The sequence below is a fragment of the Polyodon spathula genome, chromosome 23, assembly GCF_017654505.1.
Source record: "Polyodon spathula isolate WHYD16114869_AA chromosome 23, ASM1765450v1, whole genome shotgun sequence".
Lineage (NCBI taxonomy): Eukaryota > Metazoa > Chordata > Actinopteri > Acipenseriformes > Polyodontidae > Polyodon > Polyodon spathula.
In genome coordinates, this window is record NC_054556.1 from 12,287,948 (window position 1) to 12,304,850 (window position 16,903).

General features: G+C 38.0%; 1 protein-coding gene across 3 annotated transcripts in view; it reads right to left on the reverse strand.

Moving 5' to 3' along the window:
* Positions 1-12,702, reverse strand: part of LOC121298015 (plexin-B1-like) — a 126,772-nt gene extending 114,070 nt beyond the window's left edge. For all 3 annotated transcript variants that reach the window (XM_041224700.1, XM_041224703.1, XM_041224699.1), the window contains exon 1: positions 12,515-12,702. The gene's annotated coding sequence lies outside the window, so the exon portion shown is untranslated. The remainder of the gene's footprint in view (positions 1-12,514) is intronic.
* Between the last annotated feature and the right edge of the window lie 4,201 nt (positions 12,703-16,903).

Here is a 16,903-nt window from a genome sequence, read left to right on the forward strand (position 1 = left end):
TTGCCAGGGTGTGTGGGCGGCTTATTCTTGGGAAGCAAAACACTTGAGCCTTCCATGAATAAAGGGAGTAATTTATTACTCTCCCTGCTGCTGTATTGCTGAAGGCATTGAATTATTGGGTCTACCTCAGTGTTCTGCACCATGGGCACATGTATTTCTCTGAAGGTTGAGGGCATGATCATTTCTCTCTCGACATTTACCTTATTCCAAAATGCAAAATGCACATTGACATTAAAATTCGCAAAAACATACACTCTGATCTTGCAGGCACAAATGTGTGCACAGCCACAGCTTTCAGGACCACTAATCTACTGTGCCTGAACTTGGCTTAGTACTTTTGAAGACTTTGTAAAATGTTATTCTGTATTTGTGTAATAGGCAGTGTTGTCTGAAGCACTTTGGTTTCGGATTCTTGCAGGCAAGACGATTATTTAAAGAAAAAAAATTCTAGCCTCCGAGGTTCACTGTCACTGGTTCTCATCCAGGCTCTATCCTGATACAAACCCATTAAATCTACTTTAGGGGGAGGTAAATAATTATCTTTGCAAATTGTGAACGGCAGCTACTGAAGAACAGTCTTCCAACTTTAAGGACACTTCCTTTGCCAAACAATTAACCTTAAAAAAAAGGGAGGAGGGAGTGCTTATCAAAGCATTATTTTCATTTAATTGCAGTCCTGCCCACAAGTATGAGGCTTTCGTATTTGGAAGCAGTAGTTTAAATTAATTACAGTAGCAGATTATGCCATACAGTTAAACATGCAAACAAAGAACAAAAACAATTATATTTTCAGCATAGCAATATGGTTACCAGTGATGGTGTTCCTTGTTCAGATGGGGGGGGGGGGGGGGGGGGATGTGGCTCAATATAAAATAAAGTCGTATTTTCTGGGGGGGGGGGGGGGGGGGGGGGGGGGGGGGGGGGGGGGGGGGGGGGGGGGGGGCTACAATATTGTACACACAATATTGGACTTAAGGAGGGCTAAACCATGTTTTTAAAATATTTACTTTCATCACAGTCCCCCTTTTCTTCCAATGAAGATCTTTGGTTATTTACTTGTATTCTCATAAATAAGAGTCTACATCTATCTTATTTATTTGAAAACTATTGAAACTTCAGGACAACCACCAATACCCCTCCCCTTCAAGAAGTTTATGGGCTTTGCCTGCAAGTGTGACTAATCTGTATCACAAAAGGTAAACCCAGCACTTCAAAGCCCCTTTGTCAAAATCACCTGCAAGTTCCTGCAAAAACCTGCACCTGGAATTAAATCAGCTTTATTGAAAAAAAAGATCAGATTAACTGTGATATACCAATATATACACCAGTATTGGGACAGATTATTAAATTGGGTTACTGGGGAGAGCGTTTCTAAAGCCACATCTGTCATGCCTTTGTGTGAAAATAGTAACTACTGTACACGGCAGTTACTTTAGTACATTTGCAGACCATATTTCCATAAGATTGCCATGTTTTATTTGGTGTGTTTTACTAGACAGAGAAAAGTGCTGGAAAGGCAGATGGCAAGCTGGAAAACACAACAGCTTCACATGCAAAAAAGTAAAGCTAAGGTTTAAAGCTACGAGCTACAGTTCAGACCTTGGTACTGGTTGGTAAAAAAAAAAAAAAAGTACATGCTAAAGTTTAAATGAGCAAACCATCTCAGAAATATATTCAAAACATTTGAGACATTCAGGAGGTTCTGTAAAGCCAAGACAACAATGTCCAATCCAACAGTTCTTATACAACACTCCTCAGTAGGAATATTACCTTTTTTTTGGTAAATTTTATATATATATATATATATATATATATATATATATATATATATATATATATATACACACACACATACATACATACACACACACACACACACACACACACACATACCACACACATATTATATATATATTATATATATACACATACACACATACACCACTGATTACATGGCGCATTCACGGAAAGTTACATTTTTGCTTCACTATATGTGCATTATAGAGAAGGAGTTATTTAATTTTGTATTTTAGTGTGTGTGTTGTTGTGTCCCATGGTCTGGCACCCCCCCCCACCACCACCCCCAGGACAATCACTCACTAATAACTGGTAGTCTCTGCTGCAATTGTGATGTTCAGGTTACTGTTTCATATCCTGCTTATCACTTAAGACTTGCTGTCAAAAGTGAAAAATGGTCTGCCATGAGTTTCTTCACAAGCTGCACTTCCCCGCAAATCATGTCACATCCAGATACACTGCCATTGTGACCATAAGGGGGTTTCATCAACCTAAACAGCCCGATCTTTTTTTATAGCCTTTCACAGCACTGGAGAACAGCCTTGGATTATATTCATGGTAAACCATTACCCCTAAAATTGGTTGATGCAATCCAAGTGGATTCCCTGGTGCTGTCTAATATTCCAAAAACGGCTGTGGCTCCTCCCAGATCAAACCAACCCCTCCTGTAAGCCTTTACCTTAATTGTAGGAACGTAGACTCTGCAAGCAGCCTTCTTTAGCTGCCACTCCCCATCCTACAATAAACCTTGTAGACACATGTAAAGGATATATTATATTGAATAATAAGCCTACCAGGTGCAGCAGGAAACATGTCTGATCTTGAGAGCCCGCTCCCTTATACCAGAAAACCATTACCTCAACAGGTTATACCTTTAGGCGAATGAGCAACAAAATTTGGATGTAAACATTCAAACATTCACAGCGAGTGGCAATTACTGGAACATTACATTGCATTACTGGAAAGTGCTTCAGTTTTGTGTTTATAGGTGCAGGGGGGGGGGGTGTGTGATGCAGGTGTATTTTAAAAGGGCGAGTGAAACCCTAGATTTTCACCTGACATGAATTGTTGAGCATTTGCAAGAAGTTTCTAAGATCATATCAGACCATCTTTAAGAAATTGGTAGTTTCCTGTAACAGTTCTGGGGTAGTTAATGTACAGTAGGTGCGTAGTATCACACACACATTTTCACAAACTCACACGTTACAAACACAGGTTGAAATGCGAATGTCCAGTACTACTGAAAATATTATGACTGAGTGTCGAACATACTGCTAGCAGGATATCAACCATGATGTATTCCTTATTCCTTCATATTAACTTACCTATTAATGAAACTTTGGGGGCCATAAAATGCCAAAGAGAGATCCCACCATTCACATTAAAAAAAAAAAAAAAAAACCAACAACTGCCTGCAACAGGGTAGCGGCGAAACACTCGGAAGGCAGGAAACTGCAATACAAGCGCACTTCGATAAACAATAACACAGGAAGTACAAACAAAAAGGCACAAGGGCAAAAAAGGTTTAAACAAAACACAAACGTAGGCTGGGCATTCACTTTCACTACTTTACAAAAACAAAATGTGCAGAAACACAGTAACACAGTGTACACGCACCAAACTCCTCTCCTCAATGCAGCCCTGGGCTCTCCTATGTGATGTGGCTGCTACCAATTATCACCAATCATTCTATTTGAGACCATCCATATTCTCACATGTTTTTTGGCAGGGACAGGAATAATCAATTCGCTGCCAAATATCACCAAAACACCACAATATTTACAGGCAGAGCTCTTGCTCTGCCACACTGCCTTACCCTACACATGTTCAAAAGACATCTCTCCCTTCCTCCAAAGCACGGGGACAGAGACCTCTCTCTATGTTTAAAAACTGACCCAAGCATGGTAACCTTTACTTTTTCGTTAGGCAGTCTACCCTAGTGCAAGAATGCGGTCTGTGGCAACAGCTGCTGTGCTATAGAAAGACAAAACAGTGTTCTGAAAACGTCACCACCGCCCCCAGCCCCCATGTCTTGGTCTACCCCTCTTGCCTATTCACAAAATGAACAAAGAGGGCTCAGCTCCTTTCTTTCATGCAGCAGTGCAAGCCTGCACCGCTGCATGAACAGAGAAAGCTAACACAGAACATTGGGATCCTGTTACAGCCAGTCTTGGATTGGAAAAACCTTGCTCTGCAAATTAAAAATAAAAAAAAATAAAAAATATGGAGTCAGTAGAATAGAATTATGAATGTTTGTATCACACAGCCACCAGCCCACTCCACTACACTGAACTGCACTTTCTTTTAGAATTGATGTTGGTTGGAAAGTAGACAACAGTGGTCAGTTTTAGAAATAATTAGCAGAATGCTCATCAGGCCCGGACCACAAGGAGCCAATGTGCAAGCTGTCCTATTTTTATATTGTTTTAAGTACTAAATGGTTAGGAATTTATGGTGCTGCGATAGGCATTTTGTTAAATAACACTTCTTTTTATGCAGAATCAATTACTGGTTTATTTTGTGTTCACAGAGGCGAGTTTGTACACTTCAAGGCAGAGGTTCTGTACAACGAAGTGTACTACGTACAGTTCTCTTTAGAAGAGTTTTGAGAAAAGTGGCTTCTTCACTTTGTGAACAATATTAAAAGCAACTAAACACTCGATTTCGACCATCTACATAACGCCTGTATATTGAGAAGAATTGAATACTGAAAAAGAACACACATAAAAACAGTTCATAGCAGCCACCATTAACTGAGCTTTTTCAGCCCAATATCTAATCTTTAAATCCAAAGTCCATCCGAGTAACTTTGCTGCAAGTCGAGCTTTTCAGCATTGTTGTTTTTTCAAAGTGAGTTCTAACTGACTGAATCGAGTTTGCCATGCACTTGGATCATTATTTCCCGACTGTCTCTCTGCGTTATCCACATCAGAGCTGGATTTAGCTTTTTGTATTTCGGTTGTCAGGGGGGGAAAAAAAAAAAAAAAAAAAAGAAAAAAAAAAAAAGTGACATGAATCATGTGGACAGTAAGATCGTTTTGTTTCAGTTTAAAAACAGAAATGCTTTTTAGATATGATTTATTACAGTAACCATCAACATTTGGAAACCGCATAAAGTAGGATATGGAAATAAAATGCTTTGTCCTAAAAAGGACGTCTTATTCCAGCAGACACTGGAAAAAATCTTTAATTGTCAATAACTTTTTGGCACACAGCTGATTTTAAAAATTAAATTTCTGGTAAGCTCTAATGTCAACTGATAGTTGCTAAAAGTTTCTCCTAAAAATAATAAACGCATGCATGTCTCAGCTTGTCATCCCGCCCCCCCCCCCCCCTCCTTAAATCACTAGTATTAAGCACAGTGCAACAAAAAATGAGCTGCTGACAAGCATCCAATTATTTTCTATGAAAGGCATAACAATTGAGTTTCAGCAATGTCATTTTTGAAGCCAGCCTTAGGCCAAAAAAAGCATAATTTCTAAAACTATTGTACTGTCAACTTTTTGCAGTGAGGTCATTTAACAGAAGTTAGTTAACCCTTACTTGATGTAATTTAACTAAAACCAGACAGCAAATCTGTTGGATTAGCAGAGAAAGCAGTAGAGCAATATCGTGTGGGCACCCAGTAAATCTGCTTACGAAGACCAGCTAACTCTGCCAAGAAACTCCATCAGGGCCTCTGGCAGGCAGTTTGTGGAGAACCAGCTATAAAAACCTGCAAGTCAATATAAAAAAAAGAGGCAACCTAGCTTTTCACTCATCCATCTGCACAAAAGGGCTATAGAAAGAGGGAACACACTAAACCTCACCGCTGTATCTGTTGCTCCAAGGCAGCTCATTGCTTGACCAGTTATGAAATTGTGCAGGACAGGCAATCGTTCATTTCCTGGAAGCTCCTTATAAACCGCTGTGTTCAATCAGTTTTCTAAAAGCAGCTTTTGTAGACTGTTTTCTAGTCTCTGTCCAGCAGCAGAAACCTGTTCCATCTTATAAATAAAAAAACTACTCTATAAACTAATTATGGCAAGATCAAGACTTAAGAGCCTCAATGGTCTAGAACTGCACAGCTACAGAGCTGAATACTACATCTGTCACAGCTACAGAACTTTTCAAAAGAACTACTGTAGGGGCTAATGACCTCTCAAAGCCAAGCATTTTGGGCACTTTTTAAAATTATCTTTTCAGTTATTGTACGATTGAGGATGTGGCCCCCTCTTGAGCAGCTGACACATTCCCACAATCCCCCACCCACCCTTCACTCCAAGCTACAGATGTAACTTTTACTGCCAGATACAGTCAGAGAGAAGAAGAAAAAAAAAAAAAAAATTCATGTGGAAGGGCTAAGAATTCTATACACACTGTTTACCAATGGATCTAATTTCACAATATACAGAAGTTAAAACAAACACATGTTTTTCCCCCCCCAATAAAATTTGTATTCTGTGATGTTCTGCTGTCAGACGTAGGTTCACTCAACGATTATCCAGCCTAGAACTGGTTAATGCCATAAATTATCCAGTTTTCTGGACTAGCTCAGGCTAGAACTGACCTATGTTAAACCTTAACTGAGACACAGAAGCTGCATCTCCCTGTTACTAGTGTAAGACGTGGGATTTAATAGAGGGAGGCCTGTCAGTGGTTTGCTTGAAACCCTCTTCATACCCAAACTGCCAGAAAAAGAATTAATGTAATCATTCAGCTATGCTTTGTAGGTGCCAATTTGTAAATGCATTACCAGGAGGGAGGTCCAGGCTGTATAAACAGTTACATTTTCATTTGTGTTAGAGTGCTCAAAAGCTTGTCACATCCCAGGAAAGAACATGCGAGGGCATGCCACTTTCCCATGTTCTAAAAACTACGAACAAAAAAAATGATCGGGCCACCTTTTTGCAGGTTCAAGAGGAAGACAGAGCTTGAACAAAGCTCAAACCTACATCAAACAGATTCCAGACAGCAGCTGTGTGTCTTTTCTATTCATTGGGAGTGAGACAGTAGTTGGACACACTCAAACATGAACTACAAATCACAATGCGAACAACATTAGGAACAACAATGCTAGGATAGTACATCTCCCGCCATGGCTTTCAATACAAGATTAGATCACCAGACCTATTGTATATCCACCATATATTCATGGAACACTGGAAGTGTGTCACAAAAAGGTATTTATACCCAATTACTTTAATAACTTTTGGTAAAGAATGTTTTCACTAGGGGCAATTTAGAACTTCATCTTCAGCCTTCAACAATATGCATGTTATCCTTAGCATTTATACAGTAGCAAATTAATCATTTATTTGTGCAGGTATTTGATACAGCACACATACAAGTTGCACAAATAAATATTGTATTTTACAGTTACTGTATAATTTGTAACAAAATAAAAAAACACAAGGAATTATTTAATCAAGATATGTTAATAAAACTCTAGGAAAGCCTTCTTGATAGGTTTTCTGAAACAAGTTTTAGAAAATTAAACAGAAAAAAAACAAAACAGCCCTGCTAGTTTTTATTACAATTGGACCAACTCTTCTCTAGAAGTAAATGTGACATATATGCACAGATTCAGACACCATCAGGTTGTACTTACGAGCGTCCTGATCAGGTTTCAACACAATGGAAACAGCAGCTCTCTCAATGCAGTATATAATTCAGTATGCGCTCCATTTTGGTTGACCTTTTATATATTCAAGCTTGTGTCGACTACAGACTCCTATTCTCTGACAAGCTCCATAATCCAAATGCCTGGTGGTGCTGTTGTATACAGACATTAAGAAAACAGACCAATTACTGTTTCGAAGTGAAAATAAAACATTTGGAATGCGACTGAGAAAACAGAGAAACTAAAAGCGTGTGTTTTATGTGCGTGCATAGCCTAGTAAACAATGTGAGGTTTGCAATGGTTCCACTTGCAAGACAGATTAAGGAACATAATGCAATTCATTCCACTTGGAGACTTCAGAGATAAAATTCCAGTATTAAACTGTAAAGACTGAGGGATTTTGAAACACTCAAGCTCTGAGTCTCCTCAGGCTCTCTGGAGAATTACAGTACAGTTCATTTTTCAAGTTATAATCCGTGTTGTATCAGGAGTCAAAACACTTCGTAACATAGTGACCAGAGCAATGCTGTGCTATTTATAACTAAGCTAAGACTACAAGACTCCTCAATCTCTGTAGCTATGAAAATGAAAACAGTGACTTCGATTCAAGGGCTATCACATAAAATATAGGATGGGCATCAATAGGTCATGACATTGGGCCTTATTCACAAAATGTGAATGTTTTCTTAAGGGGCATTTTTATTAACTAAATCAAGTTTGCAGTCCATTAAACCTTTTAGTGGTTTAAGAGGGTTCTCTATTTTGCTGTGTAGAGAGTTTCTGTAATTGTACAATAGACGCACTAGGTTGTGATCCCAGTTTGCACGATAACCATCGCCCATTTCTCTGAAGGACATTGCAGGAAGCCACTTTGAAATCTTCGCAAAAGACACAACACAAAACAAAGGAACTCAAGAGTACTGCTCAAGATTGATCAATGATAAGCATTTGATTGAAAAGGAAGATAGTCTCTTTGCTGAATGTCATTGTTGCTGCGAAAAGGACAACAGATTGCTTGCTTTATTCTGTCGAGGCTGATTGCACTTGATGAAGGGAACATGCATCACTGCCTGTCAATCCAGTCTGCCAAATTGGGAAATAAAACATCCAGACTTACCACCAAGTCTTATGGTAGGCTTCACCTGTGATTTAGACTTTTGGGTCAAATCCTACAGATCAAAACACACCCAGCACAAAGAGAACTTTCTAAAAGAGCTTTTAGAAACCAAGCTTTTACAAATACCCTTGCAGCCTGTAAACTAGCAGCCAGTTGAGTAATGCAAAGATGCAGTTGGAGATGCCACTAAGAAGGGAAATAAGTCTGTCAGGAAATAGGTCAGAAGTTTAGGGCTTAAGGAGTTTAAATACTGGCTAATCAAAGCATTTGGACACAAAATTGGCTAAAATCGTCAATAGTTCAAAAAACGAAGTGATGCACATTGCAATGCTCTGTGCAGAAAATCAGCCTTTATTTACAAACAGCGATAAGACAAACCACATTAGCAATAGCCAGAGATTAGTGACTGCTTTAATGCAATCCGGGTTTTTAATCACTGGTAATTCCTTCTGGGAAAATCTTCAAAATGCCTTTTTCTACTGCTTCAGTATGAAGTTTTAATCATCCCACCTCTGCACACACCCAACCTGCTTTCAGGTAAATTGATTTACTCTTTATAAAAAGTTAAGCTTTCAGGAATGGGGGGAAAATCAAACCTCGATAAGGAAAATTGAACTACACAATTCTAATGTAGAGAATAAAACAGAAATCCAAACCGTGTTGAAGGACTTGGAAAACTCATAATAAAATTATAATGCTGGAAGGGTGGGGCGTGTTACAGGTTATATTGTGTACCATTCTACAGTGAGGACAAAACAAAATCGCAGGAATAAAATAAACCTTGTCTCCCATGAAATTGCCCATTAAAAGAAAGGAAATAAACTCAGTAGAATGTGTGTTATTTAGTTCAGACATTGGTGTTCTTTATGTGATCGTTTAATTCTGTCATATGAACAAGAGTCATTTGTGCCACCAAATGCATTTCAAACCATGTTTGTTCAAATATTCGAATACCTGCCCCAGCACTATAATACACTGCATTTATGCCAATAAAAGAACAGAAATGTATTAGGACAAAAGTTTCTACAAGCAAAGTGTTTTCAAGTCAGTTTCTTTTTTTTCCCCCCCTCAGGTTTGAAGCACTTGAATTGGAGCAACACAACTCCAAACCACACAGAATGCTTGAAATAATCATGAAACATTAATGGTAAATGGAACACGATTTACTATAAAAGACAGAACTCTGGTAGTAACGTGCTTGCAAGGGAGGAAAATGTGCATAGAATGGCATGTGTCAGGTGAGAAATCAGGAGCTTCACTAACTGGGAATCACATTACACCTGGCCAGCTACAGTACTTCAGAGCATTACCTGCTAACTAAACAACCTTGGTCAACAAGATCACCAGGACCATACCTTATTTCAACACCCAAATCACGTCTACAAACCAATGTGCTTTATTCCAAATGCTAGCAGTTGAATTACCAAACCAATGAAGATGGGAGGTCAGCAACAGCATACGTGTTTCTGCAATACACGCTACAAAGCGGATTAGAAAACAGATTATAGAACACCAAGCGGATCGTAGTTGCTATTGTTGGTTGGCAGTATGAGAACACTGTTCTTCACCTAGTAAGAAACTGTTTTGGAGTGCTTTGACTCTTCAACGCCATCAATACAGTGAGAAGCCTCCAGGGTTTAACTATAGCAACCACCACCTCAATGGGATTTATCCCAAAAGGGCAATGCAGTTATGTGTACAATTCAATAAAAACTCAGTGCATGGTTCTTCAAGATAACATTTTATGTATTTAGGACCAGCGAGTTCACAGGGAAAAAAATATTTGAGTTAAAAAGGCAGCACTAAGAATGTGCTAAACAGACAACCAGTTAACTGCCCAGTTCAAATAATGATACTGGGTTATGAAAATGTCTGCCTGTGTCTTCTCATATAACACACATACAAAGAGAATTGCGCTCTTTCTTGTCTGTCATTTGTAACAATGTCAAGAAATGTGAAGGTCATTCTCCAGACAGGCTGATAATCAGTTCTGTTGGGGATGTGGGGGTGAAATCAAAGTCTTTGACATAAAGCTGTGGTGCTAAAAAATCAATGTAACGGTTCTGTACACATGGGAACTGGGCAACAAATTCCCCCTAATGGGGAACAAAACAACACAAAGTTATCAAAAAGGTGTGTGTGTTTCTTTTTTTTTTTTTGGTCTAACCATTAAGGGAATGAGTGACACATCTTTTGTATTTATAAATCTATCTCCCATAGGTCAAATTGGTCTGCAGTGTAAACAAAACAGCATGTGTCAATGCAGCACACAGCCCCTGGTCCTTATCTATCAAATAGCTTCTGCTGGCACTGCCTTCAGCATTGTCAGAGATTCTCCCCAAACGTGACACACTCAAAGCATGCCAGTTATTTGAGTATTTCTGGCTACAACCAAGGGTCAAACTGAATCTGTGGCCTTTTAATAGGGTATGGAATGAGGCTGGGGGGTCATATTTAAGCTGGCTTTAAATTTGGTTTCGTTTGCAGAATGAAATCCTAAAAGATAGCACTGGACTGAATCCTTCCCTCAATTATCCCCATACCAGAAACGCACTGGAGGCGTGTCCAGTTGCGATTAAAGCTTGCCAAGAAACTTTAGCACAAATTGAATATCTGTAGGGGTGTCTGGAGTCTGTCCATTCGTCCGATTGCCACTAATTTTACAAATATCTAGAGAACATTTAAATCCCCCAGTTTACAGACCATGCAATACTAAATTACATCCAAGTGCAAATCAAATATAAAAAGCTGCTCCCACATCATTAAATAATTTATGGGCAAGTCCGGCAACATTTCATCAACAGATACAAACTCATATCTAGGGCATTGGTTAAACAAATGAAACACTTACACAATGCGTAAACTACTAGATTAAGTACCCGATTAAGTTCAGCAATGCGTACTTTATTCCATACACATTTAATTATTTAAGCACGGCGAACCATGTATTGTTCCCATTGAAATATAGGTCTTGTCCACTTTATTGTTTGTTTGTTTGTTTGTATATTATTTATATATATATATATATATATATATATATATATATATATATATATATATATATATATAACAAACAAACTGGACAGTTTCGCTTCGAGATCATCTAGTCATGCTTCGCAAAGCGAGAACTACCCCCCAGCTCCAAGTACTATAGAAAGATTTGAGGTCCAATGCAAAAATCCATATCCCACAAGTACGTATTAGTTGTGCAGAGACCAGGTGGTCACGCTTCGGTTGCCAGTACAAACTGACTTGATATGCCAAATGCTTACACTCACATTGATAAGTCACTGTGAAAATGTATAGGCTACACGAAATGTATGTAAAACCACCGCTCTCTTCCAATTCCACGCAAACCGATAGGTGAAGCGATGAAGAAAAAGCAGGGCAAACCTTGAATGAAATGTGCTTTATTTTAGAGTGTACGTGTTACTGCTTATAAAAAAAAAAACACTGAATGTTCTCTCTGTTGAACAGTGTGGTCACATAATTTGAAAATACTTAGCATCAAAGCCGCTGTAGTATTGCTATTCACAATGTATGCATATAACTTTATACAGCAGCGACCGCAGTTAGCTCTTCAGGCCTCTCAAAACACCTTTTTTGTAATCTGCGTTTAAGAAGGTATTTTTCCAATCGACTTGCACAACAATACTAACATTTCTATATTGCATTTCGAGCAAATACTAAATTGTAACCGATTTCTTTTTGTTCGCATGTAATTATTTTATTTATAATCCATATATAAAACACTATGCTGTATCTTATTGTTTGCAAGATTGTCAATATTTGTTTTACATGTTTTTGTCCCCGTCCCCGATGCACATCGGCAATGTTGTATCACTTCAAACAATGGTCATAAAGGCAGCACATGTCCCGTCCTTGTACATGCACACACGTGTTCGTCTTAACCCCTATTCTGACATGTCAGTAATTACAAACAGAACCGTATGCTGAAAACGCACACAAATCCTAAACAGAATTTTTTTATGTCTTACCTTTGCAGCAGAACAAAAAAGTTTCTGTATGCGTCTCCTCTCTCTCTCTCTCTTTCTCTCTCTCTCTAGTCTTTCTCTTTTGGTCCAAACGCACAGCTGAAATCCGTTTGCTTCACAGACGGGGATTTAATCCAATTTATTACTAGCCAGAGAATTCCAATTAAAATCCAGTCAAAAAAAAAAAAAAAAAAAAAAAAAAAAAAAAAATCCAAACTTGTTTTAGAGATACACTCAGTAAAGTATGAACTAATTTTTTTAAAGAGAGATATATTTTCTTCTTAGTTTTATTTTTTTCCCACGCTTGTGTGAAGTTTCTTTGTAAAGGCTGGCTAAGGGGGGTGGTTATCTGGTGCTTAACTGTCTGATCCCTCGCTCAGTCGCTCACAGTTTTCATGAAGAGTCCCTCTTGTTTTTTGGTTGTTGTATTGTAATAAAGGTTTTCACAGTTATCACATGCACCCTGCAAACAGCGGCACTGAGGAGCTCAGGCTGGACAGATTACATAACTGAGCCCGCCCCCAAGACACTTAACACTTAAAGGGGCCGAGTCACACAGTTGCGCTGCCGATTCATTCGCAACAGACCAGCCCCGAGCCCCGAGATATAAATCGAGTCTGACAAAAAAAGGTTTGACCACTTAAAATGGCAATGTCGAATTCAGAACTAAAAACCGAAGGCCTCGTGTTAGGCTAGTATCACATTAAGCCTTCGTAAAGCTTGAAGAAAAAGCCATACGTATTCATGACAATTTAATAAGCCCGATAAGTGTATATATTATATGTATTCGTTACGTATGCATAGGAGTAACTGTGGACTAACCTAATTTACAGATTTGTCAACATTATTCCATGTTATAGTAACAATTATGAATGATTATGTAACTTATGAAGTTAACACCCACAATCTTCAATTGGAAGGCACAAGATCTACAAATACATTTTGATGTGGGGGTCCTCTGGGGTGTTTCTTCAGCAACTACAGCAATGTGCCATGTAACAGCAGTAATGCCAGCATTGCAGGACCCCATTTTGGGTGGGTTAAAATGAAGAGCACATATCCCCCCTAGTGGCAGTGCACTGGCAGTGAATACAGTTAGGGTTAACCGCAGCTGTGCGACTTCTTTATTATTAAAATTGTTATAGACGATTATTGATATAAATATTTAATAACAAAGTAGTACCTGGGGTAAAACATGTACCAAACGTCTAGCACTCCCTGCATAATAAACCAGCCCTTTGTCTTTATCGGTAGAGAAAGAAAGAAAGAAAGAAAGAAAGAAAGAAAGAAAGAAAGAAAGAAAGAAAGAAAAAGAAAGAATGCACTTATGTATGATAAAGCTGTATTCAATATTAAGCCCTAGATATCATCCCTCTGTGCAAATCAATAAGAGCTGCTATTTGTTTGCCTGCAGCAGGGATATGCATCTTTTATAGATCACAGAAAACTACACGATGGCAGGAGAGGATGCTTATACCCTATAAACCCCAGCAGTGTTTGATTGTTCAGAAGTAATGAAGACAGAGCGCACATAATGCTAAATATGGATGACTGTAGCAAACAGCCTTCACTGAATCATATGTTAAGAGGTTGTTATTGACACAGCAGTGTTAAAGGGACAAGGGACACATTCTAAACTGACAGCCTTGTCATTGTCAGAGAACCTAATGAGAAATCCATTCAGTAAGAACAGCTTTCTACAGGGCCAGCAGCACAGCGAGGGAGAAACAAGCGCATTTACCACCTTCAGTGGTTACCAGCTTGCTAAGGTTTTCTGCAATTTTCAGCAGTCGTGAAAGTAAGAGGACTGAAAAAAAACCCACAATCATTTTCATTTGAATGTTTTGTATAAATGTGTAGTATAAGGAATACAATACTGTGGTAGTGCTCCTGTATTTACTTCTCCATTGTCTCTTTGTGATGGTTACAGTGTGGATGAAGTGTAGAGGTGTGCTGGTTGCAAAACAATCTTTGGTCAGTCCATTGGTAACGTGTTAAATGATGCATGTCCTTCATATTTGCAGAGTTGAAACTCGAGATAAACAAAGAAACATGCAAATGAATCTGAAAGATTTTCTTATCTAATCCAGGGAAGAAACGAAATGTTCGGAAAGAAATCTGAAAGTTTGATAAAAAAAGGTAAAACAATTCAAGGTGATGAAATGGGATGTATATGGCTGTATTTCTTGAAATGAGAGCATAATACACAATGTTTATATTCAAAAGCATAGTGACTTCGTGTTAAAGTATAAAGCAAAGTGAATGTAAATAAACTGTTAACCTGGCATTTATAAATCCTTGAAATAGTTTTCTTTTAAAATAAACACAGTGTATCAGTTAGCATGTCTCCAAAATAATTTGCACAAAACAGGAAATTGGTGTTGAGTGAATTCATATTTTAAAAAGTCATTTACAATAAGCGACTGCTAAAATTTGTCCTGGACCATGTAGAAAATTCTGAGTGTCAGGAAATGAGTTTAATCCGAGTTCGTTGTGTACTGTGTTTGTTTTATTGCTTGATAGGTTTGAGTTGCTTTGTCTATGATTTCTGGACCTGCTCCTCAGTTCTGGTTGCCTGTCATAGACATAGGTATCTATGTATTAATAAACACCGACGCCATCTAGTGCACAGCTAGTGTATTGCCAGCAATATAAAAGGAAGCTTAATCCAAAGTGGCATATCACTAGGTGGTGCTGGCTCTTGCTTGTATAAATTCCCTTTGACTGGTCTATCATATGTTACATATGTACTGTAGATAGCATTCAGCTAAAAATAAAAAAGTAACTCCTGAACTTAGGTACCTTAACTCAAAACACAGTATTTGAGTAATTGCAGTCAGAACCCTTGCAGGGATTGCAAACCTCTAAATAGATACAGAGACAGTAAAATAAAATATGTATTTTTTTCTACTTCATATTATGTACAGAAAAGCCCATCTTTTCTCATAAGACATCTATGCTTCTATTTTAATGTTCTAGTGGTCTTTCTAAATACTGCAGGTTTCTATTTTAATGGTCTAGTGGTCTATATAAATACTAACCCCTACTCTGGACCCCTTTCTATTGTATCTGTATTGCATTTAGTGTGCTAATCTGTGGGTCAATAAATTAAACAGAATGAATACAGAGTTAAAGTATGCTGGTATTTTTTATCCTTCACTGTGTAGATCATAAAACAGACCCCATAATCAGTTTAATTAAAAGAAACCGAAACTTACAATCATAAATCTCTTTCATGCTGACCATGCACATTATTGTGTCAGTTCAGTACAGTCACCCAAATATTCAACACATACCACACTGGCTTTTTAACAGTAACATGACTTTTGGGAATTGCTCAAATCCTGGGAACAGTCTAGTGCAAGTGGTATGTTCTGTTTCTGAAGTTCAATTAACTTCAGTTCATACATGGATTTCCCCCTAATTTGCTATCTGGAAACGCTTTGTAAAACAAACCTGACCAATGAAATCTTTGCCATTACAAATTAAAAAGTGAACATTTTAAATCCAGGTAACTTGTTGGTACACGTAGCAGTTATAAAACAATAATAAAATGAAATGATCATCAAAAAAAAAAAAAAAGCTTTCTCTATGTTGATGAAATAGTTCGGCTTCTCTGGTTGCTGGAGAGACATGTTATCTCACTGAGGAGACACAGCAGTTGTACAAGGTAAAACTAAAGTGTATATATCTTTTTTAACATTTTATAGTAGCCCCTGTAATTTAACAACTACTTCCCTTAGGAGTAATTGCAAGATAACTAGTGGCAGGTCGTCAGTGCACTCCATGGATATTCTCCAGTGCAGCACAATACTCTCCAGCTTTGGGATATAGGTGGATCACAACAACCCCTTTGTGAAGCTGACACATGTTTCAGCTTGTGCCTTTGTAACAGGTGATGTGTGATGCACTGCCAATATGTTTTCTATCCCGTTGGTGGGATGAGGTTGAAAGGTAGTCAGATGTTTGTTTTAAAATGAAAATACATGTAACGTGTTTTTTTTTTTTTTTTTTTTTTAATTACACATTGTAACTAATGTAGCTAAGGGACGTGCAAAATGGATATGATATATGGAATGCTGTAACCTACATCTGCTTTACGAATCATATATTAAACAGTCAAGCATTAGCTTCTCATAAAAGACATTTGTGAGCTCCCATATGTTGTGGGGTCACATTTGTCCAAATTTACAGCAGAGCAAAACTTTTAATTTATTTATTGATTTTCCACAACTTATAAAACCCTAGGAAGAAAGTTTTTTCTGAACCCTTCTTACATGATAAACTGATGCTAGGGTTATAATATTTAAATAATAAAACACGAACAGACATGGTGAATATTTAATTTGAACACAAATATGTGAAGAATGACTGGGAAATATATAATACATT